General features: G+C 41.3%; 1 protein-coding gene and 1 pseudogene across 2 annotated transcripts in view; one reads left to right on the forward strand and one right to left on the reverse strand.

Moving 5' to 3' along the window:
• The first annotated feature begins 873 nt into the window (after nt 1-873).
• LOC133501025 (myelin basic protein-like) overlaps nt 874-23871 on the forward strand; it is a 56007-nt gene continuing 33009 nt past the window's right edge. Inside the window, exons 1-2 of one of the 2 annotated variants that reach the window (XM_061820403.1) lie at nt 874-1015; nt 1406-1766. The gene's annotated coding sequence lies outside the window, so the exon portion shown is untranslated. Of the gene's footprint in view, nt 1304-1405; nt 1767-23871 lie in introns of both variants that reach the window. The other variant, XM_061820402.1, reaches the window with a different exon arrangement.
• On the reverse strand, nt 11909-12026 carry LOC133501551 (5S ribosomal RNA; annotated as a pseudogene).

Consider the following 23871-nt stretch of genomic DNA (forward strand, 5'->3'; position numbering starts at 1 on the left):
CAAATCCCAGCCTTCCCCTGAGTTTGCATGTTCTCCCCATGCCTGTGTGGGTTTTCTCCAGGCACCCTGGTTTCCAAACATATCCCCAAAACATGCATTAATTGGACACTCTAAATTTCCCCTGGTGTGATTGTGAGTGAGACTGTTGTCTGTCTCCATGTGCCCTGTGATTGGCTGGCAACCATTTCAGGGTGTACCCTGTCTCCTGCCCGTTGACAGCTGGGATTGGCTCCAGCACTCCCGTGACCCTCGTGAGGATAAGAAGCTCTCAGTTGTTTATTTTTACTTCCCCTCTAAACCATTGTTTTCAATTGAGTTGTACAGTTTGTAGGTTAATCGTGAACAACAAACTTTTAAATTGTTGATCTTGGTCAAATTTTGGTATATTGCAAAAAAATAAAAATAAAAAAATATTCGTATAACAATATGTAGACCTCATTGTAGGTTCCTTTCCTGTCCTTTAATATTTGTATTATTGACTGGCAGAAGAAGAAGAAGAAAAAATTGTTTGTGTGAAGAAAAAAAAAACGAGAACTGCACACTATATGCTTTCCCAACTTTATCATCTTGTAGTAGTGCATCTACTGAGAATGGGGAAAAATCTGAGAAGGAAAAAAAAATCATAACTGCTCAAGAAACAAACTTGTTTGTCCAGATTATAGTCAGATTTTTTTAACCTAATAATTCTCAATGTCAACTACATCAAACAATTTTCTTGAGTAAAGACAATATCTTACTTCTCAGCATGTGTTCACTTTTTCCACCCCGCCTTCTACATGTCCGAGATCCTAATCAAGTCTGAGTTTCTTTACTCAGGTCTTTTTTTAACCTTGTGTCTTGAAAAAAAAAAAAATCGAAAAAAGTACATCTGATTTATAGGGACTACTTGTCAAAAGTGGTCATCAAAATCCTTCAGTAAGGGTACCTACAGTCGGAAGTGTGACTCGACTGCTGCAACTGGTGACGAATGACGGCACTGTAGTGCGGTGCAGGTTGCAACACACCCGCTGCTCAGGTAATTTCTCCGCTGCAGCAAGGCCCAAGTGGCTTGCACGAACAAACAGGAAGCGAAAGTCGAGCAAGAAACGTGAGGCAATTTCCAGCTCCAGTTTATCATGCCCAAACGATCCACATGCAAAGACAGGCATGCCAATCCAAACCAAAGTACTGTACTTTAATCCGGAGTATTTAGTTATTTGAAATGACAGGCATAACTATCATGGCATTTTAGAATAAATAAACAACACTTCCAAAGAATCCAAAACAAACTTTTCAGGTCATGTTGTCCAAGGAGAAAATTTGGGTACGTAGCAGTAACAAAGCAAGTATACTGTCAGTCATTTCAGGTATGCACGTGTCCTTCCTTTGGCAGAGTAAATATTTAACCCCTCCCTGCCATTTACAGCGCCCTGTTTTCACGTCACACGACAAGCACCGACGTGTTTTTAAGGCTTGATTTCTTCCCGGAGCTGCATTCCGCCCCACCCCTTGCAAGCACTACCACCACTACCATCATCATCATCACTGCGAGACTGCCCAAATCAGGAAGCGCCGACACGCGCCGCTGTCTTATTTTCCACCTCTTATACGCTTGCACGTTTTGCGTCGAGGAAAAACCAAGTGAAGGTTTTGCCGTTTTCCGCGTTGACGTCCACCGGCTGACGACCGCGAGGCTCAGCTGTGGATGCCGTTGACGGGCTAACCGGAGAGGGAGGAGGGCGATGTGCTCCACTGCCCTGCTGCTCTGAGCCACGATAACAACAACTGTAAGTAAAGCGTCAAGTCGGGACACAACGGTGATATGATGGTGAGGATGATGTTTTCCTTGATTGTATACTTCGACTGCAACAGAGCTGCAAGAGTGCGTGCGTGGTGGGCGACGTACACGTCATCCACCTCTGCGTATTTCCAGTGCGTGTTTCGGAACAAATCATGTTTTATGAATGCCGTTTTCACTTTTGGTGTAGTCTCGCAACGGATCTTAAGGTTTTTGGCACTATATGATCTTGCCTTATATAAACCTATAAAACAGGACCATTCAACTTTAATTTTGAGTAGGTTTTTATGGAAGCTGAATTAATATAGTTTGGCAACAAATGTTGATATTTTAGACCCAATCTCATTTGTTTTCTACAAACATTTTTTTTGTGTGTATGACGTACTGCCCATACTCCTATTAGGATTTGTTGCCTGTGAAAAATATCATTTTGGAACCCATAACTTTATTATCGCGCATTGAACATGCTCTTTAGTGTGGCCCGACTTCCATGGACCATTGAACTCAATATTACTTTTCTCTCTTTATCACCTGACAACTGGAATTCGTATGTTGTGGAATTTTCCTAATTTTTTCAATATTTGCAGTATTTAAATTGTAACTGGATGGTATCAATTGTTTTCCATGTATACTAGTAAATGTACATACTCTGGGTGGGGGAAGGGATTCTCAATCAATGAATATATATAGTGATTGATTAATAAATACTGGTAACCGATTGTTGGTAAAATCAAGTTCAGTCCAGAAGTTTAGCACGCGCAGGACAATATGGCGTACATAGTGAGCTTTTTTGTTATAAGAATGAATATATATTTCAGCGTGTCAGTCTTATCATCTGATCTGATCATCATCTGACCCTTTCCCAAAAATTTGATCGTAGAAAAGTTGATGTACTTCTATGATTACATAAAAAAAAAAATTAAACTTTCATTGATTATTAAGGGCTGCAATTGAAACAAGTTTAAGTATTTACAGTATGTGTTTATTTTCACATAATGTGAGCTTCCAGCTCATAAACCCCACAAAATCAGTACGTCAAAAAATTTGAATATTGTGAAGAAATCAGCCAAAATTTTGCAGGCCATAAATGTTACACACTAACCATCTATTAAACACAAAGCAGCTGCACAGGTTTTCCTAGTTGTCATTAAATTCTTTCAATTTGGTTCAAATGTCTCAGTTGGCCTCAATAAGGGGAAGACTGTAGGGTTGACAATTGGCCAGAAGACTGGCACTGAACCAGGAAGGTTCAGAGGTAAAGATTTTGGCTGTTCACAGATTGCTGTGTCCAAGTGCATCAATGGAAAGCTTCGTGAAAGGACAAAATATGGCAGGAGAAGATGGACCACCAAAAGAGATGATCTTGGGCATCAGTGGATTATCAAACAGAGTGGAATCAATAATCTAGCAGAGATACACAAGAGTGTAATGAGTCATGTGTTCCAGCTTCAAAAACCCCCACTTTTTGACGCATCCGAGAGATGAAGTACAACAGTCAGGTTCCTTGGATCAAGCAACTTCTGAGCCTGAACTAACATATTAAGTGTCTGAACTTGGTCAAGGAGAAGAAGGAATGGAGTGTTGGCCAGTTGGCCTCTTTAACAATGAGAGGAAAGATTGCCTTGCATTCTGGAACAAGGTCCAAACCTTTGAGGGAAGACTTGTGAAAAACTGAAACCAAGCAACTTGAGGTTCAGTGTGACATATCCACAGTCGGTCATGATTTGGGGTGCGATGTCCTCTGTGGGTGTTGGTAAATTCTGCTTTCTTAATTCCAAGGTCACTGCAACAGTCGACCAGAATGTTTTCACGGACTTCATGATTCCTTCTGCTGAGGATCTGTATGGAGATGCAGATTTTATCTTCCTGCAGGTCCAGACCCCTTCCCATTGTGCCAGAAGCACCAAAACACGATTTAATGCCCATGTCATGACAGTGTTTGACTGGCCAACCAACTTGTCGGATCTAAACCCCATTGAGAGTTGATGGTATTTTATCAAGAGGAAAATGATGGGCACCAGACCCAAAAACATAGAAATGACAGCAAGCATCAAGGAAATCAAGTCTTCCATAACTCCCAGACAATTCCAGAGGCCGATTGCCTCAATGCCACAGCGTATTGAGGCGGTGATTGAAGCAAAGATTTTCCCAATCCAGTATTGAAGATTAGCATATCGTTTTGAAAGTACCATATTTAGACTGACTTAATGTGACCCTAATTAACAAAAATATTGGAAATAAATCTGTCTTTAATTTATTTTAGTAATTAAAATAGTGATCATTAAACATACTGTTTTTAAAATAGTAAGTACACAGTAAGAAAAATAACTAATGCTGTACACTGCATCATTTGAAGAGGCATCGTGATGCATTAATAAACTAATCAATAAAATCATAGCTCTCTGATGTGGTGAGAAGGTTCCCCATCCTAACAAATGCAATGTATATTTTGATCCATCCATCTGGTCTGTACCGCTTATAATTCACATCTAAAAAAAACAAAGTTGGTGTTGCATCTCAAGTCCCAGTACATTTGAAATAGTCTGTGTAAGGTGTGATATTTTACAGTCTGAAATATGAAAATGGGCTGTGGCTGTGATCAATTATGTGGGGATGTATTGGGTGGTGTTGGAAATTGGTCATAATATCCATATTCACCCTATTACAGACTCTTTCCTTCGGGTCCAGAATCTTATATTTGTGGTGTTTGGTATCTTGTGGTGGGGCGGGTGTTTTGGGTGGGGGTTAAAGTCAAACGAACAATTTCAGAGTAGCCATCCATCCATTTTCTTAGCCGCTTTTCCTCACAAGGGTTGCGGGAGTGCCATTGCCTATCCCGGCTGTCATCGGGCAGGAGGCAGAGTACACCCTGAACTGGTTGCCAGCTAATCACAGGGCACATGGAGACAAACAACAGTCACACTCACGATCATACCTATGGGAAATTTAGAGTGTCCAATTAATGGGGCGTCTTTTTGGGAATGTGGGAGGAAACCCGAGTGCCTGGAGAAAACCCACTCAGGCATGGGGCGAACATGCAAACTCCACACAGATGCGCCACCCTGCCGCCGATTTCAGAATATCCTTTTCTAAATTAACATGTTTAAAAAAAAATTGCTGAAATAAATACATGTAATGGACCATGCATGATGCGTGTACTTTGTAATTGGTGTACTGAAGACAGTGAAGTTATCTGCAAAATATTTTACTGTGAATATGAAGTTTTTGTGCAACGAGCAGTGGCTAACTAAAGTCATTCCTGTAACATAGTGTAATTTTAAAAGACAATAGAAACATTTATGATCAGATAAAAGCAGCGCATAACATGCATGCATTCAGATATACTCCATGTATTATTTTTTTTTTCAACTTAATCAAATATTTACTTAAATTAATGCAATGACAATACAGTGTTGATTTAATATCAGCATACTTGGCGTTGGATTAAGGGGGAAAACGTGTCATCTCAATACAAAACATTTTGTAAACAAAAATAATGTTACTTTTGAAAACAATGTTTCAACACTTGCAGTATTGTACCTAAAATCACAACTAAATACTTTTGTTGGAACCTTTTCAAAATCATTTTAATGAGGAACTTGTGGGTTTGGTGTATGAGTCCTGCGGCAGTATTGAAGTGAAGTGGGATGCTGATCTGACACTGTCCTAGATTAATACAGGACATGAGATTTACTGTAACACTTAACTAGTGTTACACATGGGGGCCATTAACTCCCTGTGCTTGGCTTTGCATCTTTGGTTCACTTCCGTTCTAGTCTTTTCACCGCGTAATCCTAAACTCAAAAGCTCGTGAAGACTGTACGTAGGCTTTCCTCAGTATGGAGTGGCGTTTCCAAGCAAAATACACAGAAATACAAACAAAAACAGTAGCGAGTGTGCTGTGATGAGATGCCATTAGTCCAGCTGGAGCAGTGTCATTGACATGGGGAAGGATCGATGTTGTCTAAAATGTTGATGTTGCTGGTACCAGAAGACTGATTGTCAATATTAAATCATGATACATTTGATGCTTAAGCCATTTGAGGGATGGTATTTTCAGAATCATCTCTGAAAAGACAGTTCTGTGGATCTTTAGCTTGCACACAAAAGCAACACAATTTCTGTGCAGCAAAAGCGAAAATCCATTTGTGGAAGCTAAAATTTAATTGTGCCGCCCTGTCACATATGTTTCTGGGAAACCCTGACAAATGTATTAAAGCAAATGGTGGATGTTCTTTATTATATTGGGAAAAATGAAAGCCAATCTTTATTTTTCAATATAAGCACCAGTGCCGTCAGCCTCTTTCCTTAAAGGCACATGGCTTGGAAAAAATGAACAACCTTCCGAAAGAACCTTTCTGAAATATAAACCAGAATATGTGGATACATAGAGCTTCCACATTCGGCAACGCTGGCAGAAGCACTTCCTCCTCGCTTGAGTGAATGGCGAAAGGGGAAGGTTTAAAAGCACACATAGAAGTTTACAATCTTTTTTTCAACACAAAATGGCACCACGGCGCTGCCAAAGATGGCAATCACAGGATTTGTTCAATTTTGCATGTATCATATTTGTATAAATGAATGATATATTTGTACTCAACTTTAGTCTGAAGATAGTAGCTATAAAAACAAATAGTTGATAATGAACAGAACATTGTGTTCATCAATGTAGTTATGACATTGTTGAGCATACATTGTTAAATTCATACCTCAGTGAAATGGTCAAAATGTGTTGAACAATTAAAAAGATACATTGTGGAGAGTGTTTTAAATAAAAACAAAACTACAAAACAAATGTGCTATGTGAACGAGAGTGCAGAGTTTGTACAATCTTGTTTGAACTTTAATTTGATTGCGGCTGTAGTATGGCGAATGTAATGGAAAAAGTTTGATGATAGTTGGCAGCTGTATCACATTTTCATGTTGGTGAATCATTCAGTTGAGATTCTTGTGAACTTTGGGATTAATGCAACTGTTGTCTTGTCCACTGATCAGGAAATAACTTATTTTTTTTCTTTTCGTCGTCTTCAGAAGTACTGCTCAACAGCAATTTGCAATGGCATTTAACAGAAGTCATGCAATCAATGCCGCATGGCTTAGAGTCAAAGAGGGTTTACCATGAGAAAATGTTGAAACATACATTGCTTCAGGTGAATTTTGCATATATAGTCATTGTTGTTCAAATGCATGCTCTAAAAATAAGGATTTCATATCTGTGTGGCTGTAGCCCAGAATTTCCTCGTGCCAGCAAACATTAAGCAGAAACTTGGCCTTGATGCAACCTACTTAGCGTGATGTAATCCTCACCTTTTAGTCGATGAGGGATTTTGTGTTTTCAAACCATAAAATTGCAGGTTGCGTTAAACCTGGTCAACACACTATCACGGCCTATTCGGAGGTGCAATTTTATATTGAATTGGTGGTCCTTCTACAGGCAGTTTTGTCCAATTGTATTGGATTACCGCCATTCAAGAAAAGATGCCAGTAGTAGCAGCTTAACATTTGCATGGTTTAAGGCCAAGGCTTTTTTTGCCTGTAATCTGCAGGAATGTGTTCCTTTCCATCCTTCTGAGTTTTTATTAGCACACATGGGACCAAATATAATATGCATTTCCATTACCTTCTCTTTATGAACAGGTGCATTTTTAGCAAGTAGTAGCAACAAGCCCCCAAACAAACAAGTCAACAAATTCAGAGGTGTTGAATGTGAAGGGGATACTGGATACTGAAATGAGTCAACTTCCTCCCTCTCTTCCTCTTGAGTTTCTGCCTCTTCTGGGTAAGCCGGCTGAGTCACATTACGTGGAGTATCGACAGTGCTACAATATAGTTTTGTTGCTTTTACTGTTGTTGGTTGACCATAGAGGCTTGGTGGTGCCTGTCAACATTAGGCGCTTGAATGACCGCATGCATATCCTAACTTTTGCAGCAGGGGCTCAGCTTGTAGTGTTGCATTGTATTGTTGAGTATTTTTACTCCAAATCCGTGTGAAGAGGTTGACATCAAAGCCCATGTTTATTGTCCATCTCAGTTTGAGAAGATTAGATGTATTCCTCACAAGTCTATTGCAAGGACACCCCTTGGAGCAATGCGAGGTACCCATGCCGAATGAAACAAAACAAACAAACATTTGAATTAATAACACATGATTAATGTAGAGTAGTGCCCAGACTTTTTTACCCGATGGTCTACTTCTCAGGCGTCCAGCCTCTCGCGATCAACTGGGGAGGGGGGGTCGTTGGGGGTAGGGTGAGGTTTTTTTTTTTAGAATGACCAAGTCACAAAGATCTACCCACTACAAAAATGCAAACCATATTTATTTTAAAGTATATTGAGGATTCTTTATGTGTAAATGTATATTTGTGTGCCTTGCATGCGCCAATATTACATACCATAATAAACTTTAAACATTTTTTGTAACTATCTGGGTTCACGTTGATGATCATTAAACACCATACGAATGAAAATGCACACCTGGGCTGTGTCAGTCACCTCAGTGGATTTGTCCAACAGTAGTGAGAAACACAATCTCTGATGTCCTTCCACACATCAGCCATGCCTTCACAGCACCGTGTAACTGTATTCCAGCTGCAGAGATTTTATTGAAGATAATAATTCCACCTTATTTTTAAAAGATCTGAACAATGAGTCAGCTATGCCTCTTTTATGTGTGATGTGAAAAACCCGGAAACAATGCTTCTGTTCACTTTTCTCATTCTCAGCTTGCTTTTCGGCGGAATGTCAGTGTCGTATTTTCCATAAACCATTCGAAAATGCCGTTCCAAATTTTACTACACTGGCAGATGAGGCGAAGGCACTTCGAAAATGACATTGAAAAAAAAGTTTGCCTCACATTCCGCATGAAAATGATACGTTTTTGTCTTCTTTATTGCAGCATCCATACTCATGTTTAAGATTTCTCAAGTGAACGCTTGAAATAGGTGGGGAACTCACTGACAGCGTGTTTTCCTGTACTGTTGTTTGATTGCACATGCGCAGTGAACTTAAGTTAAAAAAAAAAATACAGCTGATGTTTTTTTTTTTTCTCTGCACGCCGTCGCGATGGACTGAAACTGCCTCGTGATCGATGCCTTGAGTACCCCTGTTGTAAATACTAAGCAGATAAATATACTTCACGAAAAGCAGTATATGTCCCTTTCTCATGTGACAAAGATGAATCTATGTATTCAGAAGTAGTGGGCAGTGAGTTTAAGAGCTGGGTCTTCAGGGACCTTATTCAGCTTTCAAAGTACTAATCTAGCGGAAATGTATTTTATTTGTCTATTATACAAATGTAGCTAAAAATAAATTAAAAAAAAAATTGAAAATTCTGAACACAACAGAAATGAAATAAATTAGTGCCACAGTGCACATTTTCTTTGGAACCTGAATGCCTCTGTTTCAAACCAAGGCTCTGTTGAAGCTGCTTCCATGTGACGTTACATGTAGACTGAGTGAGAGTATAAAAGTTAGGCTCCAGGGAGAAGAGATAGCGTGGGTCGACAACTTCAAATACTCAACAATCCAGAGCAATGGTCAGTGTGGTGAGGAAGTGAAGAAACTGGTCCAAGCAGATTGGAACAACTGGCAGAAGGTGTCTGGTCTGTTATGTGACAGAGGAGTCTCTGCTAGGATGAAGGAAAAAGTTCATCAAACAGTGGTGAGGCCGGCCATGATGTACGGATTAGAGACGGTGGGACTGAAGAGACAACAGGAAGTAGAGCTGGAGGTGGCAGAAATGAAGATGGTGAGGTTCTCGCTAGGAGTGAGAAGATTGGATAGGAATAGAAATGAGCTCATTAAAAGGACAGTCAAAGTTGGATGTTATGGAAACAAGGTTCGTGAGAGCAGACTTCGATGGTTTGGACATGTGCAGAGACAAGAGCGTGAGTACATTGGTGGAAGGGTGCTGAGGATGGAGCTGCAAGGCAAAAGAGCGAGAGGAAGACCAAAGAGAAGGTTGATTGATGTTGTGAAGGAAAACATGAGGGCAGTTGGTGTTTGAGAGGAAGATGTAAGATATGGGCTTAGATGGAAAAAGATGACATGCTGTGGCGACCCCTAATGGGACAAGCTGAAAGGAAAAGATGTAACTACTTTAACAGTCTCAAATAATTTGTATGCATAATTAATGATCTTTGGGTTATTTTGACACAAGGATGCTGCAGACATGCTCTTAAAATGCCTGGAAATTGTGAAAAAAAATTCTATTAAACCCTTGTAATCCCTGCAAGTTTCATTGCATGGCCGTCACCAATAAAAAAAATAATCTATCAAGGTTTTATTCCCCGAAGTGTTGAAATAAACCTTCTGCGGGACGGTCTGACTGGTTAGCACATCCACCTTACAGTTCTGAGGACCAAGGTTCAAATTAAGTCTCACTTGTGTGGAGTTTGCATGTTCTCCCCATGTTGTTGTCGGTTTTTGCCAGGTAATCTTGTTTCTTTCCACACGACAAAAAGATGAATGGTAGGTTATTTGCAAACCAAATTGCTGTAGGGGTGAATGTGAGTGTGAATGGTTGTTTGTTTATATAGTATGGACCCTACGATTGGCAGACAACAAATCATCAACAACAAAGGGTGTACCCCACCTCTCACCAAGAGTCAGCTGGCATAGGCTCCAGCACGCCTGCGACCCTAGAGATAAGTGGTACTGAAAATGAAAATGAAACCTCGTAAAATCTTTAATTATCAGGATCAGGATATAATCAGGATCATCGCTAAATATCGCTCAACAAAGAATAAGTGTGTCATTCGTTCACATGCAGCAGTGTTATGCTAGCGAAGAACTTCGACTTCATTTATACGAGACATGTATTGAAAATCAAATATAGGGCATACCTTCGTGCAAACATATGTGTTCCGGTTGATATTAGATGGATTTAGTTGATGATGCGGTCTTCCACAAAGTTTGATCCATCGAAGGCATTTTTCGTACTGGTTTTTCGGTTTTATAGAAAGGGTACGAATGGAACTCCACCAACTAGCCTTTCAGGATACCTGTCGTCACTATTACAAAGTCCGTGACTACACCTCTTAACCATATTTTTTGTTAAATAACCCAAATACGCGATAAAACGCTAACTAAACCTATACTGGACCATGCAATGTTTTCTGAGAAAATGGCGGGAGCAAAAACAGGCTTTGGTTTATGCAGATCTCTGGCCTCTGATTGGTCAGTGACGCGGATTGCGCAATATCCACGGAGGGGGCAATTGTGTATGAGTAATATTGTGTTGCAGGCATTCTTGAAAAAAAAAAAAAATACTGCCACACTAGTGTAAAAAGGTATTCACCTTTATTAAATGTAATATCAATAAAACTAACCTTTAATTAAAAATGAGGGTACTCATTGCAACTAATCAACTTTATTTTGGTGTCGGACCAGCTAAATGCTAAACAGACAAATCCAAAAATAATAATGTTGATAATAAAGCAGAGCCATTATAAACATTGCATAAAGTGTTGCTTGCGTTGACAAAGCGGAAGGACAGCAGGCAGTGGGCCTGATTTTTCAGGGCAACAAATGGAGCCATCGGGCTTTTCTCAGTGGAGGAACTGCTGTACTTCTCTCCAGAAATTTTCCACTGAGCTGACCGTTCATAAAGTTGACATCTACATGTTTGTCTATTCTCTTGTTTGTATTTTCAGTGTAGCTCTTCTCATTGATTCCACAAAGTGACATTGTTATGGCAAGGGACAATGATGTCATCATGCGGATGATGACATCTTGTTAACTAGACTGGCATTAGTGATTCGTGGCTCAAACCTTGGCTCAAGATCATTCAATTTTTATTTCTTCACATACAAAAGTAACATTTTGTGACTAATTAGCTCAACATATTTTCTCATTATGTCTGGGCTTGCCTGCACTTTCATTGTTAGATGGGACACATTAGGGTGACGTTTTTTTGTGTCTGATCACATTCTGAAGAGGATGCAGTTCTGTGCGGTTTGTTCTTTGACAAGAATCAGTTAGAAAATGCTAATTCATCTTCTTTTCATTTCGGCTTGTCCCGTAAGGGGTCGCCACAGCGTGTCATTTTAGATGAACGCATATTTGTTTGGCACAGTTTTTACGCCGGATGCCCTTCCTGACGCAACCCCTCTGCATTTAGTCGGAGAGAGGAGCTTACAGCACCTGGTATTCCCAGGCGGACTCCCATCCAAGTACTAACCAGGGCCAAACCGCTTAGCTTCCGAGATCTGACGAGATCGGGCATTCTCAGGGTAGCATGGCTATAAGCCCACAGTAGATGCTAATTAATGGTCCTAAATGTAAACCTACAAACAAACGACAAAGACACAAGGATCTACAGACTGTAAATCCAGTTAACTTGTGGTGCAACATAGGGTTGTCATTAAAACAATACATTCACCATGGTGTAAGTCAGGGGTCTCAAAGTCAATTTACCTCAGGGCCACTGGAGGCAGCGTCTGACTGAGGCTGCACCGCAGTGTTGGCACACATGCACTTGCGGCCAATTTTAATTAGAAATTTAAAAGAAAATTAAATCTTCTCAAACATCTTTTTAAAATAAATAAATAAATAAAGTTAAACACATTAAGATAAAGTAGGAGGCTGCACAGTGGTGCATCTGGTTAGACCATTGAGCTCACAGTTCTGAGGTCCGGAATTCAAATCCCGGCCCCGGCTGTGTGGAATTTGCATGTTCTCCCCGTGCCTGTATGGGTTTTCTCCAGGCATTCTGGTATCCTCCCACATCTCCAAAAACATGGGTTAATTAGGGACTCTAAATAGGCTTTCGGTGTGATTGTGAGTGCGACTGTTGTTTGTCTCTATGTGGCCTGCAATTGGTTGGCAACCAGTTTAGAGTGTACCCCACCTCTTGCCCGATGATACCTGGGATTGGCACCAGCACCACTGGGACTCTGGTGAGGATAAGCAGCTCGGCATATGAAAGAATGAAAAACGATAAAGATGCTTGTGCCAACAAGTTGTGTACAAAACTCCTAGTAAAACGCTACATGGCAATGTTGCTGTAATTTTCACTCAGAAAAATATTTCTCTGCTTGCACGTGCCCGAAAGCCATACACCCACCATAATTGGTTAGCTTTGGACGCAACACTGTAAAAGGGCCATTCATTTGAAACTCGAGGGCCGCACTAGCATTAAACTTTCATATTAAGGTGAAGGCCCAAAAATATTATCTCGTGGGCTGCAAATGGCCTGCGGGCTGCTAGTTTGAGACCACTGCTGTAAATCCTACCTCAGCTTATCTAGCTGACTATATTAGCTATCATTATATTTGTGTCTTGGCATTCATCAAAACTACAGTCACAGAAAATATAGGATATGGGCCAGGTGATATAATTCTTAGTGAAATGATGAGATTAACTCTCTTTCACTCAGGGATGGCCAGATAGACTCAGTAATGAAGTGTTTTAGGAAATATCCTGTTTACTTTCCATACAGAAATAAAGACTGCAATGCACATTTACTCAACACCAAATTATTGGAGACTGCATGCATTAGTCATGTTGAAAAGCTGCAGTGGCAAAACAAATACATACTCGTAAAGAAAAATTTAGTGCTTGCTGAATTTGAAACTATGCTCACTGCAGGTGGATAGCATCAGTTAATGACCTTTGACCTCAAATCCTTGAGTATACATAGTGCTTTCAGCTTGTTGTTACTTGGTCTTCTCGATGCACCCTTTGGCCTTCTTCCTATGCCACACACATCATAATATATATATATATATATATATATATATATATTACATAAGTGGCTTAGACTAAAAGGAAATGTAAAGGGGCGGGGGCTAAATCAAATTTGATGTACATTTTTGTTCATGTGTTTAATATTATTGTATTATCTTACACCAAATGAGAGGTAGTGTTAAAGACTATTGTTCCTACATGTCATATACAGTGTATACAGTCAACTCGTCCCTGTTTAAATTCAAGGCTTTTGTGTTAAAAATGAGACCAAGATAAACCACTGTGATCTAATCTGTACGATTTAATAAAAAAAAAAAACTGCAAATTTCAAAATAATGAGCAGTTTTGGCAGAAGGCATTCTTCAAAATAGCCTCTCCTAATTGAAGTTTGGAGCGGTTCGCAGCACAGTGTGAAGCAGGTTGGATGACCATCAACACCTCCAAATCTGAGACCATAGTCCTCAATCCGAAAAGGGTGGCTTGCCCTTTCCAGGTCAGGGATGACATCCTGCCCCAAGTGGAGGAGTTCAAGTATCTTGGAGTCTTGTTCACCAGTGAGGAAATAATGGAAAAGGCAGACTTATCGGTCTGTTGTGGTAAAGAAGGAGCTAAGACAAAGCTGTAGAGCATTGGCTTCACAGTTCTGAGGACTGGGGTTCAAATCCCGGCCTCGCCTGTGTGGACTTTGCATGTTCTCCCCGTGCCCGCGTGGGTTTTCTCCAGGTACTCCGGTTTCCTCCTACATCCCAAAAACATGCATTAGTTGGACACTGAATTGTCGCTAGGTATAGTTGTGAGTGCGACTGTTGGTTCTCACTGTGTGCCCTACGATTGGCTGGCAACTAGTTCAGGGTGTACCCTGCCTCCCGCCCGGTGACAGCTGAGATTGGCTCCAGCACTCCCGCGACCTTCGTGAGGATAAGCGACTCAGAAAATGGATGGATGGATATGGTAAATGGACTGCACTTTTATAACACTTTATCCACACGATCACAAGACTTGCATATTTTCTGTCACCATGCTAATTTTTAGTGAAATATTTCCACATTTGTAGGACCTCTGCTCATACGCTGCACTAAATCGATAACCTATTGATTTCAGCAAGGCTGAAAGTTATTGTGAAAGCCAAGATGCATGACTGACGATCAGTTGACTTCAAGCTATTACCGTCATGGTGGAGTAGTAAAAGTGACACGTTGACTAGTTCAGTCAATATAGACAACATAACAATACTCACATACATTTATTCTTTATTCATGTGTGAAATTCGACTTACTACAACAAACTGAACAGTTGTGACCATCTTCTTCGTATGTACGTATCCTGCCACCTGGTGGAGATTTGCACACCCCATAAGGCACTGCACATTAAATTAAAGCATGATTTGTAAACAGTTAAATTCTTTCTTTTAAATTAAAAAAAAAAAAAGTTTTGTTCACCAAAGTACAATACTGTAGTGTTGTTTTTGGTGGATCCGCTGGTAAAGCATTGGCCTTACAGGTCTGAGGTCCAGGTTTCAAATCCGAGTTTGCATGTTCTTCCCAAGCCTGTGTGGGTTTTTTCCGGGCACTCCGGTTTCCTCCCAGATCCCAAAAACATGCAACATTATTTAGACATTCTAAATTGCCCCTAGGTGTGATTCTAAGTGTGGGTGTTTGTCTCTATCTGCCCGGCGATTGGCTGGCAACCAGTTCAGGGTGTACCCCACCTCCTGCCCAGCACTCATCGTGACCCTTGTGAGGACAAGTGGCTATGAAAATGGATGGATGGATGTTTTTCTCATTAAAGACAGCATTTCTGTTCAATTGCAAAAAATATTTTCAGTTATTAGTGTTAGTTATTGTTTTAGTATTACCATGGATTTAAAGTCAAAGCACAACTGTATATGTAAAAAATGCATTGTTTATGTCCCCTCTCACATCCATGCGTTTATTTTCACTACTAAATATCCTGTTGAGTGTGATGTTGCTGGTGCTGATACAAGTTTACTTCGGGCGAAAGGCAGACTACTCCCTATACTCCTTGCCACTTATTTGCAGGCCATGTGCATTGTAGCGGCAGACAACCATTCACACTCACTTTCACGACCTCACTGAGTGGAAACTCAACCCACGCTGCCTGCACCAAAGTCAGGCAAATGTACTACTGCACCATCAGTGGTCCTCTCACATCCATCTTGAAATACCAGAAATATAAAGTCAGTTTCATGTGTTTTCTTGAAATCTTTGCGCAACACGACGTTTGTTCAGGTCTGTTTCTTCAAAATAAACCCATGTGCTGCAGGTTGATAAAGTAAGCTTTTTCATTTTGTCTTGGTGTGATGTGCCGCATGGTGTTCGACCAGTTAGAGTATCTGCCTCACAGTTCTGAAGACCAGGGTTCAAAACCCAGCTCCAACCCCATCCCAATATGTGTAGTTTGCCTGTGTGGCTTTTTTCCTCAGGCACTCCATTTTCTTCCCACATCCCATAAAGATGCATGTTGGGTTAAGACAAATTGCCCATAGGTGTGAATAGTTGTTTGTTTATATATTATATCAGGGTGTACGGTGCCTCCTGCCCGAAGATAGCTGGGATGGGCTCTAGTTCTCCGACAACCCTTGTGAGGATAGGCAGCTCAGGGAATTTATGGATGGTTGGGGGATGTTATTTTTACAGTTTGCTCTGCTAACAGGTAATCCATCCTGTCTTTGTCCAATATTATAAATGGTCTTGTGAGAAATCTGTCATTTTCTGTAACTCAGCCATGCTTTAAACTGACATGCTTGTGGTCAGTCAAAATTAAGTAGATCAATTAGGACTCCGGGCCATCTTGGCTCAGATGTATAGTTGTTGTCATGGTCAACATAATGTATGAGAGTTCGATCCACTGAATTAACACGTGGTGAAGGTGTCATTGTTCAAGAGCTGTGGTGTTCTTCAACACTTTATTAGGGGAAACCCTTTGAGATGCATCAAACTGTACATATACTGTTCTTCGTTCTTGTTAGTTTGTCCTTCTTCTCAGTACTCAACATTAATGTCATACCAGGGCGGCACTGACTGCCGGAGATAAGTTCCTTGTGTGTTGTTACATACTTGGGCATTAAATCAGATTCTGATTCTCCTGGTTTCATTGTGCAGTTAACCCCCATTGGGTGATTGTATTCCTGATTTATCAGCAGTACTTCATAATGTGATTTGAATCTTCCCCATTCCACACTTAAAATAAATTTGATATTGAAACATACGAAAGCACACTTTTTCAAGTACTCCTTAGCACCTTTTGTCACTCTCATGATACGAGATGGGAGACAAGTTCTGTTGATTGGGTGCTATAACAATGAAATTCATATTAAATTTGGACTTTCCTGTATTCCCCCCCACCACCACCACCCCTCTACACGCATGCACGCACACACACAATAGCAAATGCTTAAATGTAAACAATATGGCAGGGTCCTGAAAGTTAAACCATTATCTATCGTAGGAGCTCAGAGTATACAGTTAAACTGTGAAAACTGTTTTCCTTTTTTTTTTTTTTTTTTTTTTTTTAACTCTCCTATGGCTTTTAATCATCGGACTCAAGGAGGTGAGAGGAAAGGCTGAGAGATTGTGTTTGCGTGTGGACTCATTTGAGAAGTAATGTTACCAAATTCTAATTGCAAGCTTTTATCACACCCTGACCTCCCAACAGCCTATATTCTGTCTTTTTCCATTGGATTACGCAACAGTTTTCTTGGAAGTCCTTCCAGGATCACAGCTCTGATTGTGTAACATTCTTTTGTGAAACTAGCTGTGAGGCCTCATACTTAGTCCCTCTGACATCTTTCTATACCTGAGAAAAACAATTTGGTTGGCAGTAAATTTACTATGGCAGTAAACTGAACACCCAGCTCCTGTCAGTTGCAGTTTCTCCTCGTGTAATTAGCAGTAAATTTTGACATATTTTTGGGTGGCTAACTTGTGCTTCCAGAGTTTTTGTTTTTGAAACCAGCACTTTGTTTTTTCCCCAAGTATAGGATTTATGTGTTTGAAGATTAATGCTGAAGTCACGCTACTATATTTCCCAAACTGTCCACTAACCAGTGATTTGTCCTTTACAAATGAAAAACAGCCGTAATTTCCCACCCCACGCCGTGATCACTTCAGGCCATATTCTCCTATACATCCGTAAGTCAGAGGCATCCTGAAATTTGGCCGTGATGATAGCAAAAAGTGTGACTTAATTCCACAGGAAAGGAAGGCATGGAAGGAGTGGAAGAATCTCCATAATCTAAAAAAAGAAAAAAAAAAGAAAACTAAAAACACTGGTTCGTCTTGTGGCCGCCAAACCTCAAGTGCTTGGCTAAGCAGTTCAGGAGCTCTTCTTGGACACCTAGCACAGACGTTTCCACAGGGCCATTCAGGTGGACGACTATCATGGCAGTCTCAATGGCACTGCAGGGGCAAGGCATGAGGGTCACGGGTGACTGCTGGATGAGCACTGCCAGAGAGAGGGCAGGTATTGCCGCTAAACATGTGGTGGAGGTACAGGGACTGGAGACAGCTACACAGCATGCACCATGGGAACAGGAGGTGGGCGCCGCACAACCTGTGCTGCAGAAGCTGCAGAAGAGAAGGAATCGGACCCGGTGCAGGCAGCACGGAGTCTGGAATTGCTTTTTCAGCCTGTCCCCTTCGAGGTTGGGGAATGCAGGAAAGAGGGGCAGTGTGTGCAGGAACTATGAAGGTCAACTCGGAAACACAGGTCTTACGAGACGAGGTGAAGATTTTTGGAATGGAAAAGGTGACTTCTGGCCAGGTTTGAAAAAATGCATATTGGTCGGAGGCATGGAACGAGGACATGACGGGATGGGCGTGGAATGAGGTGTGGAAATGGATGAATAATTAAACAACATTGAAACAGGAGCAAAAAAGTGGGTGAACAAAACTTGGGCCCATCATTGGCCACCATTCATGGGTGCCACATAAATAGCCAAATGGGAGCACAAGTAAAGATTGGAAGAAAAGAACTTGGATGTGAAATCACATGGATCAGAAAAAAAACTTAGAGATAAAAACTGACTATGGTGAGAAAAATTACTTTAGGAAGAACCGCATAAATTATATTATTATTATATTATTGTAAGAAAAAATGATTAATTAAATCCAGGCTAGCTTCATCATCAGAAAATTCTGAAAAAAAGGGAGGAAATTAAATGGTAGTGCAGTCTGAATAACTGGGATGTCTGGAGGACAAGTGAAGAGCACAAAGAGGAATGAACAAAAGGGTGGGTGGAAGGAGAGGTTGGCAAGCTGAGGTATAGGACAAGCAGACTGGTGACGTGCAGGATGACGCCTTGTGCTTCTCACTGGGTCCTTATGTGGATAGTTCATTCTGCCAAGTTTGGTGCTCATGGTGGCAAAAGGGATGACCCCAAATGCTGGGAAGAATCTCAAAATTATATTTAGTTTACAAAAACAAACGCAAACATGGATCATGGAGGCAAAAAAAATACTAAATTAACTGAGTTGAAAAAAACAGGGATATACGGTCCAAAAATTTAACATCACATGGGCAACATGAATTACAGTGACAGATCAAAAATAACAATGAACTAACAAGGTCTGAAAGATACCAGGGAGCTACATTAACGTAAACCGACAAGAACACCTGGACAATACTGGAATGGCTGTAATTAGCTGATTGGTTGACACAGAGCAGAAGACTGATGAGAGCTGGTGAAGACAATAATAAAATAAGCACACAAAACATGAGCAATATGGGAGACAATAAAATGACAAAAAAAACCTCAATATGGTATAATCTAAAGTAAAACACAGACCATGACGGAAGTAAATCATTGAAGTCTGTGTATTGCTGAAAACCATGAAACATGGAGTTTTCCTCAGACTTGGAAATGTCATTGAACTCTATGTGAAATGTAGCACACATTCAATATGAAAATACCTTACTTGGTGGAATGTGTCATCAGCACGCTGCTCCTGCTAACACAAAAGAGTTTTTAGAAAATTCTGTATGAAATAAATCCAATACAATTCAATTAAAATGCTGTGCTTCTGACTGTTTGGAGGTCTACCTGGAAAAAAAGGAGCAGTGTCTGCAATTCTATAGATCAATGGTGCTACATCTTCCTTGCGCTACAGACCGGGGGAGTCTGTTTAATCTATTTGATGGCTGATATAGAAGCAAATAAAAACTAATTATTCAATATGGAGGCCGGAACGGTGGATAAGCTGGTAAAACGTTGGCCTCACAGTTCTGAGGACCTTTGCTCGATCCCCGTCCCACCTGAATGGAGTTTGCATGTTCTCCCTGTGCCTGCGTGGGTTTTCTCCTTGCACTCCGGTTTCTTCCCACATCTCAAAAACATGCAACATTAATTGGACACTATGAACCCTAGGTGTGATTGTGAGTGCGGCTGTTTGTCTCTATGTGCCCTGCGCTTGGCTGGCAAGATGTTGAGGGTGTACCCCTTCTCCTGCCCGTTGACAGCTGTAATAGGCTCCAGCACTCCCTAGTACTCTCGTGAGGATAAGCGGTAAAGAAAATGGATGAATGGATTCAGTATGGAACTCACCATTACACCATTACGACTAGTTGTTGTAATAGTAAGAAACCCGTGTTTTCAAATTCCAAGACACCAGCCAGCATGTTTGATGAAGAAAAGTGCCTCACAGAAAAAAAACATCTGCTGCCACTGATATTTTTCGCCAATTAATGAGATATGTCGATGTTCTGCCATCGGCATAATGTGGTAGGGCCACATTACGGCTGTTCGGCAGTCGTTGAGCATACGCAAACCTTACGAGCCTATTCTGTCCCTCACCGTAAGCATGAGTCAGTCATCGGTGGGCAATTAACTGACTCAAAACATGTAATATGATTTTCAAAAAAGGATGTACATGCGGCTTCTGAGAAAGCACAGCCTGTCACAAGCTGCTGAGACAATTCTACACAACAGTCATCAAATCAGTACTGTGTACCTCCATCACTGACAGAAAAAAACGACAAACTCCCTCCGCAACGGACAATCAAAACTGAACAGATTGTTGGCACCACCCTACCCACCCTTGGAAACTTGCACTGATTCTGATTATTTAATATATATATGTATATACAGTTGGTTAGAGCATTGGCCTCACATATTTCTTTGTTGAGCACAGGGGCTCCCCGACGTGTCTTATTTGCACTGAGAAAGTTGGAGAGTACAAGGAATACAATTTGAGATGTCATTACAAAACTAGACATGCTGAGGAGTATGAAAAATACCAGGAAGATGAGAGAGCCAACCGGGTTGCCACTCTTAAAACAGGTCTACTGAGGCAACAATATTTCTTAAAGGAAGCAACCAAAGAGAATAATGCAGCAGTTGAAGCTAGCTACGTGGTTCGTGAGATAATTGCTAAAGCAAAAAAATCATTCACAGAAGGTGATTTTCTCAAAAGGTGCATGTTAGAGGCTGCACATGTCTGTCCTAAGAAAGGTCAGTTTAGCAACATCAGCCTTTGTGCCACTTTGTGGCAGAACGCATTTCTGACATGCCAAGTGACATTTATGATCAATTGTGTGAGAAAGCAAAATGTCTCAGTGTATTTTCAGTTGCTCTTGATGAACCCACAGAGATCACAGACACTGCCTTGCTCGTTATATATGTCTGTGGTGTTGATGACAATTTTGAAGCAATGGAGGAGTTGCTCACAGTAATTCCGCTGTGTGGTCAGACCACCGCTCAGGAGATATTTCACCAGCTGTGTGATGCCATTGAGAATGCCGGTTTGCCATGGAAGAGGTTTGTTGGAATAACAACTGATAGAGCCTTCTACCAATATACTCACTCTCTCGCCTCTGAACATGTCCAAACCATCGAAGTCTGCTTTCTCTCTCACCTTGTCTCCAAAACATCCAACTTTGGTTATCCCTCTAATGAACTCATTTCCAATCCTATCCAACCTGGTCACTCCGAGCGAGAACCTCAACATCTTCATTTCTGCCACCTCCAGTTCAGCTTCCTGTTGTTTCTTCAGTGCCACCGTCTCTAATCCGTACATCATGTTCGGCCTCACCACTGTTTTATAAACTTTGCCCTTCATCCTAGCGGAGACTCTTCATTCACATAGGACACCAGACACCTTACGCCAACTGTTCCACCTCGCTTGGACCCGTTTCTTCACTTCCTTACCACACTCTCCATTGCTCTGTATTGTTGACCCCAAGTATTTGAAGTCATCCACCCTCGCTATCTCTTCTCCTTGGAGCTTCACTCTTCCTCCTCCGCCCCTCACATTCATACACATAAAATCTGTTTTACTTTGGCTAATCTTCCTTCCTCTCCTTTCCAGTGAGTGCCTCCATCTTTCTAATTGTTCATCTGCCTGCTCTCTGCTTTCACTGCAGCTCACAATGTCATCTGCAAACATCATAGTCCAACGGCATTCCAGTCTAACCTCATCTGTCAGCCTATCTATTACGACCGAAAACAGGAAGGGGCTCAGTGTGGATCCCTATTGCAGTCCCACCTCCACCCTAAATTCTTCTGACACACCAACGGCACATCTCACCGCTGTTCTGCTGCCCTCATACATGTTCTGTACTCTTCTAACATATTTCTCCGCCACACCAGACTTGCGCATGCAGTATCACAGTTCCTCTCTTGGTACTCTCTCATAGGCTTTCTCTAGATTCACAAAGACACAATGTAGCCCCTTCTGACCTTCTCTGTACTTTCCCACGAGCATCCTCAAGCCAAATAATGCATCTGTGGTACTCTTTTTAGGCATGAAACCATACTGTTGCTCGCTAGTATTCTATTGAATAAATTGGTCAAAAACTCCACAGCCGCCTTTTCCATTTTCCATTTTTCCATTCTGTTCAGTTCCTTTCTAACTTCCCCCTTACTAATCATTGCCACTTCCTGGTCATTCACGCTTGCCTCTTTTACTTTACCTTCTCTCCCATTCTCTTCTTTCATTAATTTCTCAAAGTACTCTTTCCATCTACTTTGCACATTACTGGCACCAGTCAACATATTTCCATCGATATCCTTAATTATCTTTACTTGCTGCACATCCTTCCCATCTCTATCCCTCTGTTTGGCCAACCTGTAGAGATCCTTTTCTCCTTCTTTCATATCTAACCTGGTGTACACGCTGTCATATGCCTCTTATTTAGCCTTCGCCACCTCTACTTTTGCCCTACGTCGCATCTCAATGTATTCCTTCCGACTCTCCTCAGTCCTCTCCATGTCCCACTTCTTCTTCGCTAATCTCTTTCCTTGTATGGCTTCCTGTATTTTGGGTTTCCACCACCAAGTCTCCTTCTCCCCTTTCCGACCAGAAGGCACCTCAAGTACTCTCCTGCCTGCCTCTCTGAGTACCTTGGCAGTAGTTTTCCAGTCTTCTGGGAGGTCTTCTTCTCCATCTAGAGCCTGTCTCACCTCTTTGCAGAAGGCCACACAACATTCTTCCTTTCTCAACTTCCACCACCTGATTCTCTGTTCTACCTTTGTCTTCTTTATCTTCCTACCTGCTACCAGAGTCATGCTACACACCGCCATCGTATGCTGTCAAGCTGCACTCTCCCCACCACAACCTTACAATCAGTAACCTCCTTCAGATTATATCGTCTGCACAAAATATAATCGACCTGTGTGGTTCTACCTCCGCTCTTGTAGGTCACTCTATGTCCCACTCTCTTCTGGAAATAAGTGTTCACCACTGCCAATTCCATCCTTTTTTGCAAAGCCCACCAACATCTGACCCTCAAGTTCGTTTGCTGAATGCCGTACTTACCCATCACTTCTTCATTGCCCCTGTTTCCTTTGCCAACACGTACACTGAAATCTGCACCAATCACAACTCTCTCTCTCTGGGATGCTCAGGACTACTTCGTCTAGTTTCTTCCAGAATTTCCCTTTCAACTCGAGGTTACATCCTACCTGTGCCTCTAATCACATTATACACAATACCCTCAATTTCAAATTTCACCCTCATCACTCGATCTGATACTCTTTTCACCTCCAAGACATTCTTAGCCAGCTCTTCCTTTAAAATAACCCTACTCCATTTCTCTTCCCATCTACTCCATGGTAAAACAATTTAAACCCTGCTTCTAGCCTTACTCCCTTTCCACTTGCTCTCTTGGATGCACAATACGTCAACCTTTCTCCTAATCATCATGTCAACTAACTCCTGAGCTTTTCCTGTCATAGTCCCAGCATTCGAAGTCCCTACACACAGTTGTAGGGTCTGTGCATGCCTCTTCTTCTTCTGCCGAGTAAGCTGCTTTCCTCCTCTTTTTTGTCTTTGACCACATTATCTGAATTTCTACCTGCGCCTTGCAGATTAACAGTGCCGGGGGCGGGCGTAGTCCGCCCGGGCCACAACCTATCCGTTATGGAATTCATTTGACGAATGGTCATATAT

This window comes from Syngnathoides biaculeatus, chromosome 5, assembly GCF_019802595.1.
Source record: "Syngnathoides biaculeatus isolate LvHL_M chromosome 5, ASM1980259v1, whole genome shotgun sequence".
In the NCBI taxonomy this organism is placed as follows: Eukaryota; Metazoa; Chordata; class Actinopteri; order Syngnathiformes; family Syngnathidae; genus Syngnathoides; species Syngnathoides biaculeatus.